Source organism: Cupressus sempervirens, chromosome 11 (assembly GCF_028749045.1).
Source record: "Cupressus sempervirens isolate cs-2001-9-10 chromosome 11, ASM2874904v1, whole genome shotgun sequence".
NCBI lineage: Eukaryota > Viridiplantae > Streptophyta > Pinopsida > Cupressales > Cupressaceae > Cupressus > Cupressus sempervirens.
The window spans coordinates 166,076,517-166,098,683 of NC_143128.1; positions in this window are offsets into that span (position 1 = coordinate 166,076,517).

Sequence of the window (22,167 nt, forward strand, 5' to 3'; positions counted from 1 at the left end):
TTGATTAATGAAGAGCATGAGCGAATTCTGATGGAACTAGCCTCAATCTATGATGTGATTGGCATCAATAAACAATCAAACTTAGTAGGAGGTATACCATTGTACCCTTCAGCTAATCCTTATCAAGATGATTTCCTATAAGAATCTAATCACTCCATGGATTATATCCCTCTCTCGAGTTCTCCTACTGAAGCTCAACCATCTTTTGGCTCACTTGGGATTGTAACTAATTTACAAGGTAACAAGTCTCCCAGTTGTGGTAAAGCCCACAAAAAAAAGGGAAGGAAGTCAAGCCCTAACTTAAGGAAGCAAGATGGTGAGGCAAGCAATCAAGCCAAGCTAACATCCATCTTCAACAATGGAAAGGAGAAGGACGCATTTCTACTATGGGTCTCATTTCTACTATGTGTAAATGTGCACTTTGGGAAGAACTATCAGGCTTTCTCTCCACTCATCTCATGAGTAATATTATCATTGGGGGTAATTTCAATGCCTTCACTTGTTTAGAGGAGAAGACTGCATGTATCAGATCACTTAGTCAAGTTGCCAGAGATTTCAAGAACTAGATATCTTCTAACAATCCATTGGATATTAGTTTGCTCAATTCCACAAACACGTTGGTAATAAAACATCAAGGGTAGACTTTATTGGTAAATTTTTTGATAGATTCTCGTTCTATGGTGATTTTACTTCATTTCAATTTAACCTCATAGTAGGGGTGTATCCCACCTTTGGATTAGATCATTTCGCAATCTTCCTAGACATTGCTAGCTTGGTTAGATCAAATAGAATTCCTTTCAAATTTAAAAATATGTGGTTCCTTGACAAAGAATTTCTTGCTCTCTTAGAAATTCGGTGGAATGAAGAGTCCTTTCAAGGCTCTAAGATGTTAATTTTTGTGTACAAACTCAAACACATATAGATTAGAATCAAAGAATGGAATAAATCATATTTCAATAACAATTTTGAAGAATTGGCCAATGTTGAATCAATATCAAGGAACTTAATGAAAGGGTTCTTAATAATGGTTTGGATAATGATGACTATTTCCAAGAGAAGATTCTTCTTCATAAAAAAATGATTGTTGACCAAAGAGGAAATTTTCTTGAAGAAAAAATCTAGGGAAACATGGCTAAATGAGGGTGATAGGAACAACAAGTTTTTCCATAACAACTCTAAGGCTTGTGATTGTTTGAATAGGATTACTCAGTTTAGTGATTCCCAGGACAACACCTTGAATGACCCTATAGTTGTGGAATATGAAATCATAAAATACTTCAACAATACATTAAAATTTTGGAAATCTTTAGATCTCTTAGCTCAGAGAAAACTTTTGGATCTCATTCCTAGACTCATATCCAGAGAACATGATCTTGAGTTAAATAGAAAGTTCACCAAAGAGGAAATCAAGACTACCCTATTTCAAATGTAGCCTAACAAATCCCCTAGGCATAATGGACTCTAGGAAAACTTTTTTCAAAAGTGTTGGCACTTCTTAGGGGATAAAGAACATTACAGAGAGGGAAGGAGAGAGATGATATGGTAAAGAGATTTAGAAGAAGATGGGGAGAAAGAGACATAGATAATTAGATAGGGCCAATTTTGAATTTTTAATTTCTAAAAGTTGGGTTATCATTATGGGGGAATAAGATGAAGAGTATGGAGAAAGGGAGAGGGAGGTAGAGATGTGTGTGTGTGTGTGTGTGAGAGAGAGAGAGAGAGAGAGAGAGATGACCTATATGATTCTGAAATCAACTTTAAAAAAAAGTCTACTAAAGTATTTTCTTGATGTCTAGGTTATCATTAAGGAGGAGTAATATGAGAGAAGGAATGGAAGGGGGAGAGGGTGATGTAGAGGGAGAATAAATGTGTGTGTGTGTGTGTGTGTGTGTGTGTGTGTGTGAGAGAGAGAGAGAGAGAGAGAGAGAGAGAGAGAGAGAGAGAGAGAGATGACCTATCTGATTTTGACATCAGCTTAAAAAAAATTCTACTAAAGTATTATCTTGATGTCCAGGTTATCATTAAGGGGGAGTAATATGAGAAAGGGTGAGGAAGGAGGAGAGGGAGATGCAGAGGGAGAATACGAGTGTGTGTGTGTGTGTGTGTGAGAGAGAGAGAGATGATCTATATGATTATAATTCATATTAAGATTCTTTTATCTCTTTTTTTATTAGCTTACAAAAAAAGTATATACTGAAGTATTTTCTTGATGTTTGACCATATGAACAAAAGATATAATTTAATATCCTAAAGGAGTAAGCAATAAAAATAACTTTGTTAAATGGAATATAAAGTTATCTCACAATATCCATCAAATACTATTGAAATTTTTAATTGAAATTAATTTTTCAACAATAGACATCATCAAAAGGTGGGAGTAAGGAAGTAGATAGACATAATTGAAAGTATACAATCTATCAGCTTAACCCTTGCACCCTATTGTTACAATCAAACACATGTAACACCAGTTAAACTGATATACCTTGCAAAAAATGAAGACTATGGCTACGAAAGATGTATCAACAAAGCAACACAATTCCTATTCATATGGGCTACCAACATGGTTTTGATGTAAACCTCATCGTAGGTAGAGGTTGACTAGTTTTTTAAGTCTTTCATATGCATTTAAGAATTCATATCATTTATTTTGTCAACAAAAGAAGTATATAGGAAACTTGTATGCATTTTCCATGGGAAAAGCAAGTAATGAGAGTCTTTGATTTAAGAGGGATTATGTTAACAAATTATATAAGCACAATACCAATTAGAATCCTTTTACTATACTTTTCAATATATTTTTGAAAATGTCAAGGGTTCTACTTGAAAGCTGTCACATCTCATTTGTTGAAATATTTATATGGTTGCTAATGTGGCAATCAAGTCAAATTTTGACTAGTCAACCCTTTTTCTTGGACGATAACTAAGAACTACTTAAGCTAATTTCCTAAGTTTCATAACTTAATTTCATTTATGAAGAAGGATCAATAATTAAATGATGCATAGATGGATGTTATGAGATGTCACATTTAATTTTGACATGATGTTATGTTATGTTATTCATGATTACATTTAATTTTGTAATTAATCATATTATTTGAATTACTGACTCATTACTTGTTGTGAGTATCCAAGGGGTTGTAGGATAGACGTAATGAGAGTGTGGTTGAGGTAGAGAGGGTTAGCCTCTTGGAAGGGGATGAGTCGGATCATCTCGCAGTCGCACACACCACATAGATATTAATGTAATTAATTAAGAATGTTTCTTTTGCCTGTGGTTGAATTCCAAGCTCTCTTGATGCTTGATTGTAGGAATAAAGAAGTGGATTTGATTATGATATATTTAAGTTCTATTTTTACACTCCTAAAGATCAAATGCCATGGAAATAAGAAATAATTCATATTTAATACCTAGTATTGACATTCCAGGTTATCTAATTCCTTAAGTAATTTTTTTTGGTATACGATGTGTTCTAATTAACATCTCATTGTGCATTGTTGACCTTGTTCTTTATGGTTTTAATGAAATTAGATATAACATAGTTGCTTACTTGTTAGAAAGATGTTTACTATATAAAAATAAAAAATAAAGACCTTCGTAGTACACGAGATGAAATGTCTTGAGGAAAAATGTTAGTACTATTAACATTGAAGATAATCCTTGCATTAGCTCAATTAGCGATTCATATATTAAAATGAAAAATGTAGCGGGGAAAGAGAAGGGGTGGCTAGAAGCAAGACATGAAGTAAGGGCTCTAAGGAAAGTGACTATAGTTATACCAAGTTCTTGATTTGCATCAAGTTCATTTATTGCTTTGTTTTATTATTCTCAACTATTGAAATCATGTAAATCTTGTTTAATGCTTGTTGGAAAGGGGTGAAACTATATTCTTGTACTGAACTAAGAGTTAGGAATTCTAATAATTAAAATCCTCCATCATATGTTATGTCTAGGCAATTAAAACTGTCTCAAACCAAACCCATAGTGAGCTTTGGAAAGATTTCATGGATAGCATTTTTGTCTCTAGGAATGAAATGCCCAGCTCCACCTTCTTAATGACAGCAAGCGAGACTCTGAACTAAATTGTAAGAATTCTGATATTTTCATTCATTGTTAATGAGTTATTGTAGCCTCTGGTGGGCTATATTCTTTCAAAGTAGCAGCTTAGAAAGCCCTAAAATTCTCTAAATAGTAAACATCCTCACAATCTTGGAATGTCGTAGATGCTAGACTAAATACATAACATCCTCTAATAGAGTGAGTTAAACTAAAAACTAGGACTCTATACATTCTCTTCTTGTAGATTAGAAACTAAAATGGTAGTTTTAGTAGTTGGGTTTACACTAGAAGTGATAGAGGGAAATGTCTCATGCAGAAAAGAGTTGTATATCAGCCAACTACTGGTTCCTACCCCACTGCAAGGTGATTCTCTTTAGTTTTTTTTCTAAAACAAAACATTTCTCTACATGGAATAGTTTTGTATCATTCATTCCCAATAGTTATGAACTATTTCTCACCATTTACACAAATCAATGAACATGATGATCAAACCTTTCTTCTTCCGGTCACATCACTAGAATGGAGGTGTTGAAGATGAAAATGGAGAGTTACAAGGGATTAATAACTACTTCATGGTACCACAGTGTTGTGTTTTCCTTTTCTAATTGAGTTTATTTCTTTTAGATGATTAGTATGTTCTTTATAATTTGCATTAACTACTTACATAAAAGAAAGGCATAGTAATTGTTGCTTAATAAATCTCGATATTAAATTGATGACAAGAGAACAACTATGTAAAATCTATAGAGGTTGATAGAATTTGGTTTATTCTTTTGAGACAGTGGTGTTCCCTAATAATTGGATATAAATAATAAGGTTCTTATGCAGAGAATCTTGCATTTTTGTAGATTGCTGAATGAACATATACATTTCAATTACCTGTTAAAACTTAAATAATTTGTTCAACTATACTTGAAACATCTTAAGTTTGAAGCTACACACTTTTAATTGTTTTTTGACGCTCATCCAATATTGTTGTTATTGCTCATAATGAAATCTAGGTTTGTAAACTACTTTATGTTGAATATGAACAAGAAGATTAAGAGATAGATGGTTATTAATTGATGATGGATTGTGTGTTGATGTTTAATTCCTTATGGAAGGTTGTAATGTGGTATTTGGGAGGGTCGGAAAGGATGCATTGTATTTTCTTCTTGTTTCAACCTGTCAAATTTTGAAGATAGGATTCATTACATTTTTCCTCTATCTCAGTAATGTTGACAAATTTAGTGCTTGGCCAAGCCATTTATTTATTGAGGGAGTTTCAATAATTTTCATGAAGAATGAGGATGGAATGTTAAGGTTGCACACTAACTACCACATGCTAAATAAGGTGACCATAAAGAATTAGTATCCTCTCCCACAAATTGATAAGTTGTTTGATCAAATGAAGGGAGCGACTGTATTCTCTAAGATCAATTTGAGATCTAGATACCAACAACTTTAGATTACGGATGAAGGCACAACTAAGACAACATTCAAAACAAGGTATGGGAATTATGAGTTTGTAGTCTTACATTTTGGACTCACAAACACACTTGTCGCTTTCATGAACCTGATGAATAACATATTCAGAGACTATCTTGACAAATTCATGGAGATATTTATTAATGATATCTTGATATACTAGAAGAATATACAAGAGCATGAAGAACACTTGGTCATAATTTTACAATGTTTGAGAGAGGAAATTGTACGGGAAACTCTCCAAGTGTTCATTTTATTAGAAGGAGATTGATTACTAGATGCATATTTTTTGTTGGTATCTCTAACCACTATCATCTATTAGTGTCAGTAACTTAGTCATTTACAAGGCAATGTTAGACAGTCATCACTGTGACCGAGCTACTCTACAAAGGTTGAGCCATGTACATAAGATAGTATGTCCCGAGTAATTCTATAGAAGCCAAGTAAGTATTGTCATAGAGAAACTTTGTATATAGACCAAGCTCATTCAACAACTGAGAAAGTCATTAGCGACTAAGTGAAATTCCAAGTATATAAGTACTAAGTGATAGAGTATGTGTTGAGCATAGTATATGTTGAGCATTAGGAAGATAATAAAGGCCAAGAAACAAAAATGTTAAGTACTAGTAACAATAGAGGCCAATAAATGCAAACTCTACATAAAAGTTAGGAATGGAATAAATTTTTAGGCAAAAATAATTATTAGGAAAACTTGGAAGGATTAGTTAAGTTTTGAAGAGGTTGTTATAGAATATTTAATACTTTTTGAGGCTGTTACAAAACATTTACATGGCATGGATCACATATCCCCTTGTATGTGTTTAATGATTTGGACGAAGAGGCAAAATATGGAACCATCTAGAAGACTCTTCATGGAATCTTTATATAGTGATGATCTTAGCCTAAATTGTGTGTGGGGAAAGTGATCATATGTGTGCATTTGAATATCAAACAAGAGAATACTAGAAGTCATTCAAGGGTTTTGTGATCATCTAATAGAATAAGTGACCTATTCATAAGTAGTGAAAGTGGAAGGGAAAGACAAGAGGAGAGGATCAAAGGAGAGGATCAGTTAGAAAAAAGAAAACCAAGAGTTAGGTACTAATTCAATTTTAAGAGACTTGAATCAAGGTAAATATCTTAACAGAGTGGTCTGAATAGGTATTTCTAAATCTCCTAATAGAGTCCTTACTCAGCTGTAAGTGTCAAATCCTCTAACAAGGTGAAACCAAACAATTTCTTATGTCTTTAATAGAACAAACTCCTCACAAGGTAGATCATATATTATGGTTAAACATTGTAACCTTAATTGGTTAACTTTATTATTGTAGTAGTGAAGATTTGTGGGTGTCATCCTTGTAAGGAAACTTAGGTGTGAAAATAGCTTCATACACTAATTCGTTAAGTAATGTATTGTGCAAATTCCTATCAAATCCTTACAATCACAAATTTGATATTATGTAAACAATAATATTGTAGTCAACCATGAATACTAGAAACAAATAGAGAAAGAAAATACAAACACAAAGATATGCCAGTGGGGAAAAACCTTTTGGTTAAACAACCCCACCCCTCCAAAACCTATACAATGTATTATCTTCAACACAAAGGTTACAACACACTTGCAATGCAAGTTCTTTCAGGACATGGGAGACAAATCTAGTCGCAACAAAACACTCCCACTAATACACTTTCACTCTCACCTATCTGCAACCCTAAAGTCACTTATATTATGTGCTTTCCATTTTTAGGGAAACTTCCAAAGAAGAACTATATTAGGGTTTTACCATTCTCCAAAAAAGTAGGAACCCAAAAAAAAATTCGTCCGATACCCCAAACCTTGCATGCTAGATGGAGATTGAAGTGTACAACACTCAATGATTAATTGCCACATATCTTCACATCTTCACCCATCATCATATCTTCCAAAGATAGCTCTTACACATCATAGGAATATGTCATAACCATTTCATTCATGATCTCCTTATACACAATTGAAGATGTTGACACATATAAGTGGAGTGACATATCAACATGCCGACTAGACATGTAATCTCATACTTAATTACATAATTTGCAAAAAAAAATAATTACAAAACAATTAATAAGAATAGAAATAATATAAGGTTGAGACACCTTATTCCACACAATTTTCCACTTCTCGAAAACCTTGTACGAGCAATAGGAACATAATAGGAACTAACTATTATAGGCTGAAAGGCCCATAGATTCTAAACATCATCTAAACTTCTCTGTGCCCACTAGTTAGGTCAATGCATCTATAAAATTATTTATAGTATCTACCTTCTCCAAATTTACCTTTCCATCCTGCACCATATATTTCACAAAGTGAAATTGCACATCAATTTGCTCTGTTCTAGCATGAAAAGTTGGGTTCTTTGCAAGGAAAATAGTACTCTAACTATCACACCAAATAATTAGATGTTATTTGAAAATAGCACTCTAACTATCACACCAAATAGTAATCTATCTCACATCAACACCAATATTAGAACACAATCTCCTAAGCCAAATGGCTTCCTTATAAGAATTAGTAGTAGCCATGTACTCAACTTCTATAGTGGAAAAAGCTTACATAGGTTGCCACCTACTCATTTAATTGATGGCACCACCAAACATAGTGAACACATAAGCACTAGTAGATCTTCTACTATCAATATCACTTGCATAATTTAAATCCACAAATCCATGAATACAAACTGAATTTGGAGCTCCAAAAGAGTTACCATGATAACAAATTGAGTAATATGATGTACCCCTCAAATATCTAAATACTCGCTTAAATGCATCCCAATGTACCCGTCTAGGATTAGCCATAAATCGACATAGAAATCTCACTACTTGGGAAATGTTTGGTCTAGTACAAACCATAGCATACATAAGACTACCAATTGCACTAGCATAAGGTACTCTACTCATGTCCTCCATCTCACTAAGAGATTTTGGTCAATCATCTACAGATAACTTTGTTCCCATAGGAATAGGAACACACAATTATCTACAATCTACCATGTTGAACCTATCCAACACAGACTTCACATACTTACTCTGACTCACCAAATTTTTCTATTAGACCTATCTCTACTGATTTCCATACCCAAGATGTACCTTGTTGCCCAAGATATTTCATCTCAAACTGTGTTGACAACTAAGATTTAAAATAAGATTCATACCCTTACCCTTCCCAAATAGTAACATATCATCAACATATAATGCAACAATAAGAAGATGATCATTTCCAACTTTTAAATAAACACAATGATCTAATTTCAATCTTACAAATCCAATTGACAACACAAAGGAATCAAACTTAAGGTACCACATCCTAGGAGATTGTTTCAAACTATACAAAGATCTCTTTAATATGTAAACCAAATATTATTTACCTTTAACAATGTAGTGCTTAGGCTATGAAATATAAATCTCTTCCTCCAAATCACCATGAAGAAATTGGTCTTCACATCCATCTATTCTATCTCTAAATCATGTGATGCAACAAGAGATAAAAGAAATATAATTGATGTCAACTTTACAACAGGAAAGAATATTTCACCATAATTTATTCCCTCTATCTATGAGTACCCCTTCACAACCAATCTAACTTTGTACCTTTTGGCACTACCATCTACACATAATTTCTTCTTGAACACCCATTTTGTACCAACGGGGTTTTGTCTTTTAGGAAAAGGTACAAGGTCCCAATTTTTTTTTAACCCAATGAAGCCATCTCATCATCCATGGCCTCAATCCTGGAACCTACATCTTGCATATCCAAAGCCTCATTCATAGATCTAGGCTCATCAATGTTTGTAATAAAAGCAAAGGAACAACTAGAATCTAACATAGAATAACTAAACCTTTCAGCTACTTTCTTACTCTCGTAGATCTCCTCAAGGGCTAATGTTGAGGTTGTTCTTCCTCTTATTCTAAACTATCAAAGCGACTAGAGCTCTCCTCATTATTAGACCCAACATGGTCCTTTTGTTTAGTCTTCTCAAGGGTAGGAGGTAACTGAACAATATCTTCTTTCTTCTCTTTTTTATCTGGTTGAAGCACAACAGGAGAATATGTTAGCTCTTTACAAATAATATTTCTGCTATACAACACCTTACTAGTTACAAGGTCCCAAAGCTTGCATCCCTTCACACCAACATTGTATCTGATGAAAATACATTTGACATCTTTGTTTTCCAACTTAAATCTTTTCTCCTTTGGAAAATGTGCATAAGATTCACAACCAAAAACATGAAGATATCTAATTCAAGGCTTCTTACTAGACCACACCTTCATGGGTGTCTTACCAACAAGGGTTGATGTAGGAGATCTATGAACTAGATAGTAAGTAGTGGCCACAACTTCAACCCAAAACCTTTGTTCAAGACCAACTCCACTAAGCATACTCCTAGACTTCTCCATCAACATCCTATTCATTCTTTCTACAACTCCATTTTGTTGTAGGGCATAAGGAGTTTTCTTATGCCTCTTGATACCTCGTTCTTTACAAAACTATTCAAAATCTACTAATAAAAACTCACCACCATTGTTAGTTCTCACACTTAATCTTCTTACTAGTTTGATTGTCTACAAGAGCTTTAAATTCCTTAATCTAACTAAGGACTTGTGTCTTAATTTTTAGGAAATGAATCCAAGTCCTTCTACTATAATCATTTGTGAAAGATAGAAAAAATACAAAGTTGGAGATTGAAGGAACTTTTACAAGACCAAATACATCATAAGGAATAAGATCCAAAACATTAGAAGATTAATGAGAACTAGAGTAAAATTGAACATGATTTTTTTTACCATAGACACGATGTTTGCAGAAGTCAAATGTGAGATTACAATCATTTAACCCCTCAATGAGGTTCTTATTTTTTAGTGTTCTGAGACCCTTCTCACCAATGTGGCCAAATCTCATATGCCACAACATTGTCTTTTTTGTAGGAAGCTTTCCTTCCGATGTGTTTGCAACCTTAGGTACACATGTTGTACTACCATTAGAACCAATAACCACAATCTTCTTTACTACTTATTCACATGGTGGGGATGAAATTATAGTTGTTGTCTTCTTTGAAATAGAAGAACAACTGCATAGAAATGCATGCATCAAGCTAAAACAAAGTACCTCTCCTAGTACCCTTAACAAGCACTATAGCTCCTCTCATCATCTTACATCCATCTTTATAAAAAACAACTTGCACATCTACATCATTCAATATACTTATAGATAATAGGTTTCATGCCAAACTAGGGATGTGCATTACCCTATTGATCCCCTTTACTCATCCATCAGGGAATCTAATAGTGACCTATCCTCATCCAACTATCTTTACATGAGAATTGTCACCCAAGTACACCTTTCCACCATCAAAAACTTCATACTTTGAGAACAAACTTAGATGAGAGGTCATGTGGAAAGAAGTACCCAAGTCTATCAACCAAACATCATCAAATGCATGTGCTTCCAAGGCTGCAATGAAAGCATCACCATCTTCTTGAGATTTTTTTGAACCTGAATCTGAGGCCTTCTTCTTCTTCTTTGGCTCTTTATAATCCTTATGGAAGTGCCTAGTCTTATCACTATTCCAACATTTTTCCTTAGACTTTCCAGGAATCTTATATTTTTCACAAGATTTGGATCTACCCTTTCTAGACTTGTTATCATTTCACTTCCCTCTATTGTTGGATCTACCACGAACAACAAGAGCTTCCTCAGCTGAATCTAAAGACTTTCTTCACATCTCCTTAGATAACAATGAAGAGACCACATCATCTATTATAAAAGTGACTAAAGTACTTCCAAGATCCATCACAAGATGGTCCCATGAATTTGACAAGGAACATAATAGGGTCATACATTGATCCTCCTCCTCTATCTTGACACTTGATGATGTCTACTATGCAATCAATAAATTAAAATCATTTAGATGATATATAATAGATCCTTCTTCCTCCATTCTTAGAGAATACAAGTTCTTCCTTAGGAACAACGTGTTCACTAGAGACTTGGCCTGATACACAGACCCAAGCCATGTCTACAAACCACTTCCGGTCTTCTCATGAAGAACATTCAAGAGAACTAAATCAGCTAGACAGAGTCTAATGGGACCCTTATCTTTTTGATCCTTGAGATCCCAATATGCTTGAGATATTTTTATGAGTCTCACATCAAGTAAAGCTGCCTCCCATAGATCATGATCTTCAAGAAAGTCTTCCATCTTGAGTTTCCACAACTCGAAATTACTACCATTAATTTTCTCCACCTCCATTTTTCTATATGATTAATTAGCCATATTAATCTACAAATAAGATTTAGAATTCTCTACACAAAACTCCCACTCAACTTGAGATTAGCTCAAAAAACCCTACCCAACAACTAGGATCAAAAGTTGATCAAGCTCTGATACCATTTGTAAGGAAACTCAGGTGCGAAAATAGCTTCCTACACTAATCCCTTAAGGAAAGTATTGTGTAAATTCCTATTAGATCCTTACCAGATTCAATATCATGTAAACAATAATATTATAGTCAACCATGAATATAGAAAACAAATAGAGAAAGAAAACACAAACAAAAAGATATGCCTATGGGGAAAAGCCTTTCGATAAAACAACTACACCCCTCCAAAACCTACATAATGTATTATCTTCAACACAAAGGTTACAATACACTTGCAATGCAATTTCTTTTAGGAGACAAGACAAATCTAGTCGCAACAAAACACTCCCAACAATACACTTTCACTCTCTCTTATCTCCAACCCTAAAGTTGCCTATATTATGCGCTTTCCATTTTTATGGAAAATTCCAAAGAAAATTTGTATTAGGGTTTTGTTAGATTGTGGTGACTGATTAGGAAAGTACTGTACATACTTCATAAATTCTTTAGGGCCCATTTTATTAGGATTTTGGGCAAACATGTAATTATTAATTATAACCCTAAAGCGATAAAAATACTTGTATAAAAGAGCTTAGGATTAGGGATTGTTTCATAGTGGTGACGCAAAAATTGGTTCTTGTGGCAGTATTGAGCTATAAGGGATTACAGATTATAATAAGGTTGTAATCACTAGATTGTAATAATATCAGACTTTCTATTTGGTGGACATAGCCCAGGGATTGGGTGAACCATGTTAAATCTTGGTGTCTTGTGTTCTTTTCTGTGTGATCTATTATTTTTTTATATTGGTTATATTTTTATGTAATTTTTATTTCTTTCTATGGTTTAATCCTAATAGTTTTACCATTCTCTGGAAAAGTAGGAACCCAAATTCTTTTTTAGGCTGATGCCTTGAACCCCATGTGCTAGATGGAGACTCGGGTGTATACAACTCACTGATTAATTGCCACATGTCTTCACATCTTCACCCATCATCATATCTTCCAAAGATAGCTCTCATGCATCATAATACTCCATCAGAACCATTCTTACACACAATTCAAGATGCTAACACATACAAGTGGAGTGACACATCAACATGCCAAGTAGACATGTACACTCACACTTAATTACATTATATGTAGAAAATACATTTGCAAAAAAAAAAAAAAGAATAGGAATTATCCAAGGTTGAGGCACCTTATTCCTAACAATCCTTGCCCCCAATTTTACCTTCACCTTGGAGGGTTTATAGGTAATAAATATTGTGCTATGTGTTATTACTTTCATGCATGTGATTGAATTGATTTACATGTTACATCAAGTTTACATATATAGATTTATATGCATAAGTTATTATTGGATGTGAATGAATCTATGAAAAGGTATGAATTGTTATAGATTTTGATTCACACCCCCCTCCCCCGCTAGTAGTATCTAGTTTACTCCTCCATAAAGAAATAGTTGGTATCAGAGCTAAGTTCTTTGAAGGAAGCTTAAAGGCTTGGAGATTAGCTCTTAGAGGATGGAGGCTTTTAAACTGGACAAATCTATTGATAATTAGGTGATTAACACCCAACTCACACTGTAGAAACTAGCGTAGGCAAGACAAGATCTAAATTATTCCCTAAAATAGAGAAAAGAAATTGCCATCTAGATAAAGAAATTATCTTGTGATGAAGTTGAAATTGAAGGATTATTTGGACAAATAAATCCTAATGAAAAAGCATCCATTGAACTAATTGAAAAGAAAAAACTCGTTAATAAAGAGATAAGGGAATTGAAAAAAGAACATGAAATTGAATTAGTGAGACTATGTGAAGTGACTAAATAGAGAAATAAATTTGAGAAAGACTGAACTATGGAAGAATATGACAAGAGGGTAATGGGTAGTAGACCATAAGAAAGGATATCAAATGTGTAGAAGGTCATAAATACACAAATGGGTCCAATGAATCAAGTGATGATTACAAATCAGACACTGAATCACAAGGATATAGACATTGTGAATTGGAATCTCACAATGAGACACTGAAGAATGAGAAGGAATCTATGGAAAAATTCAACAACCAAACCAAGAAATGAAATATTTTGATAAACTTATGATGTTATCAAGTTTTCCTAATGGGTTAGGACATTAATGTACTAAGAAAGTGGAATCATCTAGGAATGGAGAAATGAGAAATGCAAAGCCAAAAGACAAAAAACTTGCTATCACTATGGAAAAATTGGTCATACTACAAATATCAATTGAAGTAAACATGGTATGGAAAGCTCTAAACCCAAGTTTATTGATTACTTTTTTAACTACAAGAAACAAGTACATCAAATACATGAGTGTAGGTCAAAATTGAGAAACAGACCTACTACACCTAGATTTGAGGGATATTGCTACAACTAAGAAATATGGGCATAGAAAATTTGAATGCATATCAGAGACAAAACCCTACTGGCCAAATCAAAAAAAGAAGAACTACGCACCTAACAATGCATGTTCCAAATGTATGGGTACCAAAATTTCATATCTGCATATATAAGATGCATGAGAATAATGTTTGTGAAAGGTTGTTGAGTATATTAGTATATTATCTATGTTAACCAAGAATTGTAACATAGACCGAGCATTCTAACAAAGACCAAAGGCTATCGAAGAGACAAAGCTATTGTGGTAGTTAGCTTCACTCAATGAAAGACACATTAATAATTGTGAACCTAATTGACCAAAAGATGAGGTATATAACAGATTTCAAATACATTATTTCATACCTTGCATCCAAATTTTCAAAGAGCTTAGAGTGATTAAGTGATCAAGCAATAAAGTGAGTTCAAGAAACCAACATAGATTTCAAGGAGAAAATTGAACAAAAACGTTGAATGAGAGCATGATTGAGTACTGAGTATCCAGAGAAGGAAATGCATCGAACCCTAGTTACAATCATGGTAGCTTCATTGACCACTAGAATGAACTAAAAAGTTAGTAAAAATTAATTGGTGATGAGTGATGCCTTTCCTCCACCTAAATTTTGTGCTATTCCATAAATTATTGTTAAAGGAGACTCAATGGGTGTGTTATGCTTGATACCACCTAAAGTCATCATGATTCACAATGTCCAAAGTTGATACAGGTGCAAAATTGGAGAAGTAGGAGACTATGAGATCAGGAAATCTTATGAGAAGTTGTGTGTTAAAGGAATCTTGAAGGATTAGCTTTAGATTGTTGAAAGGAAGGGGTTAACTCAAGCCATAGAATTTTTGAAAAATTTCAGAATGGAAGGTATAAAAGTTATTTTAAGAAAAATTCATGATATGAAGTATTGGCTACATGATGGATTAGTTGAAATCACAAAGATGATGATGCATAGGGCTACTAGTTATCCAACCCTAGATAGGAAGGAGACCATGTGATGCTTGAGCCAAGGAGAAGTTTAGGCTAATACAAGAGCCAAGTGGAATGGATGAGGTCTTTCCACTACAAGCATTTTTGATCCACTTATAGAATTTTTAGTGAGAGTCATTGCTCACAAATTCTATCAATCTAGTAGATTAAATAGTGTGACGAGTAGGATTGTGGTCCAAGCATGGAATATTGTTACGAATACCATGAGTATTATCTTGTTGAGTTGCAAATGGTACAACTGGCAGAAAACCTATCATCCATAAGAAAGGACAAAATTTCAATGTGTAAGTTTGGTTTTCTAATTATTTGTACATTCTTTTATATTCATAATTATTTTCCTAGCATAGGTAATATTGTATGAGATCAAGAAAAACTAGTTACAAGGAAAATCAATGAGTTTATTACTCATTTGAGAGACAATTTTGATAATGAAATGAATACATATTTTGATGAATTCAATTTGAGAATGAAAACGAGAATGAGAATTCCAGAGGAATTGATCATAAAATACTACAGTGACATTTTTTTCTTGTTGATACAGACAACACATTTTTGCAAGTAGTAAAGCCAAGGAAGGCATAGCTACAAAGTTTTGGATATGAAATAGGAAGTGCTGATTTTATTGCAAACATTGATGCATTATTAAAAGAAGAGACAGATGTCAAGGAATAACCATTTGGAAGATATGAAGAAGAAAAGGCAAAGATAACAGTGAACATGAAGATTGCTTCCAAAGAAAATAAATGGAAGAAGATAATTGAGGACCTAGAAGCTAAATTAGTCACCCTAGGAAAGTGAAAAGAACCATTGAAAATGACTCAAGGTCTTGGTGAAGACAAAGAACAAGAAAATGATGATGAGGAAGAAGAAAAAGCCCTATTTGATGTCATACCACTGAGAAAGAAGGCTCAAAGATCAAAGAAGAAGAAGGCAATGACACCTCCACCATCAACTAAGCCAATTAGGACTAGGGTAGCTTCTATTGCTGAGAATTCTCTAAAGATGAAAGTAGCAAAGACTACTGAGTCAAGAAAACCTCAAACTAGTAGAAGGAGATTGATTAGAGGACCACCTATTAGGAAGATCAAGAATATTGAAGAGGTATGTGACAACCTAAGAAGATCTGTAGGATTATCTAGTTTCAAATATGTGAGATATGATACACTAGATAATAATGATACATTTTTTTGAGGAAGCTATGGTAGAAATGATTGGAAATCAAAAATTAGCTCCTAGTATAATTAAGAAAAAGATACCCAAGGATCTATATGATAGATTAGAAAGAAGATGGCAGCAGGCTAATGTAATAGAAAATAAGATAAGAAATGACACACTAGTCAGAGTAATGGTTGATTTGTCTCAAGAACAACAAGACACATATTTGAAACATGTAGGAGTAGATTTTTTCCTAAATAGAGAATATTCTTGATATTACAAAATAAAGAGGAATTTTTACAAAAATAGAGTGAATCGTTGTGGAAAATTATTTTTGTGTTTACAACAAAGAAGGTCAAAACTATGAATATTGATGATGAACACAATAGTAGAAAAAGTTTAGGCATATTGAGTCCATAAGGAAACATGTCTCATATACATGCCAACACTCTTAAACTCTAAAAGTCAAGTAGTTAATGCTTACCAATAAAAAATAAGATAATAAAGATGAAAATGATAAGACTATTTCAGCACCTTAGATTGAGGAAAATGAAGAATTAAATAAGGTTGAACCAAGTGCTACTATTTTTGTCTCAAGAAACAATGCACAATCAAGACTGAGTGGTGACACTCCCTCACCTACTCCTAAGGTAGTGCCCAATAGCAACACCCCTTCATTGGAAATGAAGAGAAAATAAATAAAGTATATTTCACTAGATAGTGAATTCATCCTAAATGAACATATTGAGATGCTACAATTTGATTTGGAAAATCTCACCTTACTGGAAAAAAAAATTTCTACAAGAAATTTTGAAGAAGAAAATTAGGCAAGAAGAGCTTAGGAGAGAGCTAAAGTAGTAGGAGACAGTACAAGATGTAAAGCATATGTTTTTTGATACTTTTGACATAAAAAATGTAGATCAAGAGACATAGATCATTGATCAATTTTCAGATATCATTGATTAAGTGAGTGCAAAAATTTTTGAATCCAATGACAAGTTAATGGATTGACTAGCAAGAATAGTTGAGACCAAGGTTATGGACAATTTCTTCATAAATATAGCTAAGAAGGTTTTATTACAGGAAAAGGCACAACTATTGATGAATATTATACAAAGAGTACAATAGGCATACATAATTTTGTCAAATGTGCCAATATTTATAGAGACTCCAGCTGGGATGAAAGCATCCAACAATGTCACATCAGAGTTAACATGATCTAATATAGATCACTATAATATTTTAGTGAATGCTCAAGGTAAAATGGCTGAGCTTTAGGTAGCTAATAGCACCATGAGGTCCAAATTGATCTCAATTTAGGCAGCATTGACACCTCATTAGGAGGTCATGTAGAGAGAACTAAAACTAACCTAGGATCTTATCATCAAAGATCATAACTTATGAGTGGCTTAGGGTCTAATAGATTTAGCTACAAGACTAAAACTACATAATCAAAGTTTGGAGGCAACAAGAACCACATGGAATCATGCATTGGCCATGATTACTAAAGTTAACAAGGAATTCATTGAAACATATCGAGTACTTCAATTCTTTTAACCTAAGCAGGAGTGACATCAATTGTTTAAAAATAAGGGGGAGATTTATACAAGGGAGAAATGCATATAGGAGTATCATGTACTGGTGATGTATAAAGGTTGTAATGAATTTTGTATTCATGTTTCACAAATCATAAGACTTAGGGGGACAACTCAATATTTGTATTAATATTTGTTTCACCAAGTAATTCTATAGAGGTTGAGTAAGTATGATCATATAGAAATTTTCTATATAGACTGAGCTCATTCAATAACAAATAAATTAATTTGCAACTGAGGGAAATTCCAAGTATATAAGTGCTGAGTGATATAGTATGTCTCAAGCATAGTATATGTTAGGCATCAAGAAGATAATAAAAATCAAGCAACAATAATGTCAAGCGCCAGTAACAATAGAGGCCAAGCAATGTAGAGTCCACATAAAAGTCAGGAATGGAACAAAGTTTTAGGAAAAATGATTATCAGGATGACTTGGAAGGATTAGTTAAGTTTTTAAGATGTTGTTATAGAATATTTAATACTTATTGAGTTTGTTATAGAAAATTTACATGGTGTGGATCACATATCCCCATGTGTATGTTCAATGATTAGGATGAAGAGGAAAAACATGCAACCATGTAGAAGACTCTCCATGGAATCTTTATATAGAGATGATCTTAACCTAGAATGTGTGTGTGTGGAAAGTGATCACATGTGTGCCTATGAAGATCAGAGAGGAGATAATTAGAAGTCATTCAAGGGTAGAGAGGAGAAGTTAGGTACTGAGTCAATTTTAAGAGACTTGAATTAGTGTAAATCTCTTAAGAGATCTTTCTAAATATCCTAACAAAGTCCTTACTTAGTTTTAAGTGTCAAATCATCTAACAAGATGAAACCTAATAGTTTCTATGTCTTTAATATGACAGACTCTGCACAGAGTAGATCCTATATTATGGACAAAAATTATAACCTTAACTAGTTAACTTTATTGCTACAGTAGTGAAGATTTGTGGGTGTCATCCCTGTTAGAATTATGATATATTTGTCATTAGTGCAAACACTTATTCTATCCTGAATGCTTATCTTTCTCATCACTTAGTCTCAAGTATATACTGAGCATTCGGTGGTTACCTTATAAGTTCAGTAGGTAAAAAGTTCTCATCGAGCATTCCATAAGATACCAAGTAAAATTTCTCACCGAGCATTCCAGATGATACCAAGTAAAAGTTCTCACCAAGCATTCCAAAAGATACCGAGTGAAAGTTCTCACCAAGCATTCCAGAAGATATCAAGTGAAAGTTCTCACCGAGCATTCCAGAAGATACCGAGTGAAAGTTCTCACCGTGCATTCCAGAAAGATACCAAGTGAATGAAAAGTTCAATAGTGTTTACTGAATGAAAAAGGTAAATAAAGGATTCAGTGTTTACCGAGTTAAGCAAGGTAAATGAAGAAGAAGATAGTTTCTACCGAGTGACACTACATCTACCGAGTCACCAATGGTTACCGAGTTCCAAGCAATGTTTTGTGACTAGTATGAACTGAGTCTCTACACCTGCCGAGTGCACCACAATGCCGAGTACATAATGGATACCGACTATCAGAAGGTCACCGAGTCAGTTTAGTGAACCTGAGTTATTTACTAAAGGGCCGACTCAGTAATGTTTTTTTCACTTGTGTTTTGGCCAACCTTGTAACTATAAATATTGGAATGCTATATATGTAATGTATGATATCATTTTGTAAGTAATGAATATGATTGAGAATAATGGCATGAAATAAGAGAGTATTGTTCGCATGTGAAGAAGATATTGCTATCAGCAGTAGAGCAAAAGGAATACAACAAGGTCAACACAGGAGCAAAAAAGTTATATCTATCACATCAGGTGATCAATGCATAAAAGATCTTATCAGCAAACAAGTTTTAAGTAAATCCAGTGCTTCATCCTAACAGGTGAATGATTTTTTAAATCCTTTAACAGGGTAGACTTAACAATCTTTTTGTAAATCTCCTAACAGAGTGCATACTTCATTGTATGTTTGTAAATCCTCTAACAAGGTGGATCTAGTAGTCCTACTTGCTCCTAATAGGGAAGATCATCAAAAGTGATAATTGTAAGCCTCAACCAACCAACTTCATACTGCAGTAGTGAAGTTTTGTGGGCATCATCCCCACCCCTCTTTTACTTTCTAATTGGAAGGTTTATGGATCATCAAATCATTGTGTTCATGTGTTATGAATGATTGATCTTTCATTTATGCAGTAGATTAGATGAATGAATGATGAATGGTTAAAATGCATAAAATTTTATATGTTACTAATTCACCCTCCCCTCTTAGTAACACATTTCATCTTGAATATTTTCAAAAATTGGTATCAGAGCATTTGGTTCTCAGGACAAAATTTGATAGCTTGAGCAAAGATCAAGGACAATGGAGATATTCAAACTTGACAAAGCTATTGAAAATGAAAAGTTAGATCTGGAAATGATCATGGCTCAACTCAAAGAAGCAAAGGAACATCTTTCTCAATCCCTGAAAAGAAGGAAGGAACTTTCAAGACAAATGAATGATCATCAGTATGTTGAAGAAAAGATTGAAGACCTTTTACCATCAAGTAGTTCAAATGAAGCTAATGAGGCAATCAAGGAACTCCTAGCAAAGAATGGTTCCCTGCAGGAAGAAGTAAGAAAACTCAAAAGAGAACAAGAAATCCAATCAATCAGGCTATGTGATGTCTTGGAACAAAGAAACAAGGCAAATGAAGACTTAAAGGTAAGAAATAGTCAATCCATTTAGCATCAAGATCTTATAAATCAACTTTCCAATGCAAATGAAGCAATTATGAATTTGAGATTCAAAAATGAAGATCTGAGGAATGATTTGATCACTAAAAGACAAATCAATGAAAGCTTAAAAAGTGATTTGAGATTTGAAAGAAAAATCAATGAAAGTTTGGAAAATGACCTAAACACTGAAAAGAAAATCAATGAAAGAATGATGAAATCACAAGCAGACATGACTCAATTAAATTAGCTAAGTGAGCAAAATCTTCATAGACAAAAGGGAAAAGCTAGACTTGGTTACAAGGAAGAAGGTGAAACTTCCAAACAAGGTGCACAAAGCAATCAAAGGCCTACTTGTAATCACTGTGGTAAGATAGGTCATACATCAAACAAATGTTGGAGTAATGGAAAGGTAAAATTCAATGGCAAATGCTTCAACTGGAATCAGCATTGTCATAAAGCTAATGAATGCAAAGAAAAACCAAAATTTGAAGGAAAACGTCACAAATGCAAGAAACTGGGTCACAAGGCATCTCAATGCAAATCAAAAGCATTCAATCCAGCAGAATAAATTATCAAAACAATATTTGGTTGGGACTACAATACTTGGTGCAGGTGTCACTATTGTGGAGAATATGGACACATTGGGATAAACTATGCAAGGCATCCTCTAAGAAAGAAGGATACAACCATAAGATGTTACACATGTATTGAACTTGGTCATATAGCTAGGAATTGCATGAATACTTGAAGAATTGAAGATGAAAAGAAAGCTAAAGTTGATAACATTTGGAAGCAAATGAGACAAAAGTGGATTCCTAAATCTACCTATCAAGACAGTTCAAATAATGATCATGTCACTCAAGAAGTGGGTGACTCCACCATTTCCAATTAAGACTTAAAGAGACTCGGGAATTACATCCTCTAGCCACATCCTAAACAGTTCCAAATTATAAAAATGGGTGCAAATGATCAATACAGTATTTTAGATACATGGATCATAGAAAAGTTATCATTCACTGAGTTGCATGTACCAAGCAAGGCTGACTAAAGACCTTACTGAGCTAGGTCAGGAGTATCAAATATTTTGTTAGACCACCGAGTTGCTAGGTTCTACCAAGTAATTCAATGACAGACTGGCATGCACTATGTCATCTCATCTACCTTCGTACCAAGCTTTAATGACAATATTTCATTAAAAAGGGCAGAATTTGATTTCATTTTTCACCGCAACTTAAAATACTCAGAGCAAAAAGGACTTCCAGTTGCATGCCAAGTTATTTGAAGCAAAATTCCTACAAAGTAATTGTTTGAAATTTTTTTCATCCACCGAGCAACAATGGCATCCGCAAGCACCAGCAGTAGCAAGGTGA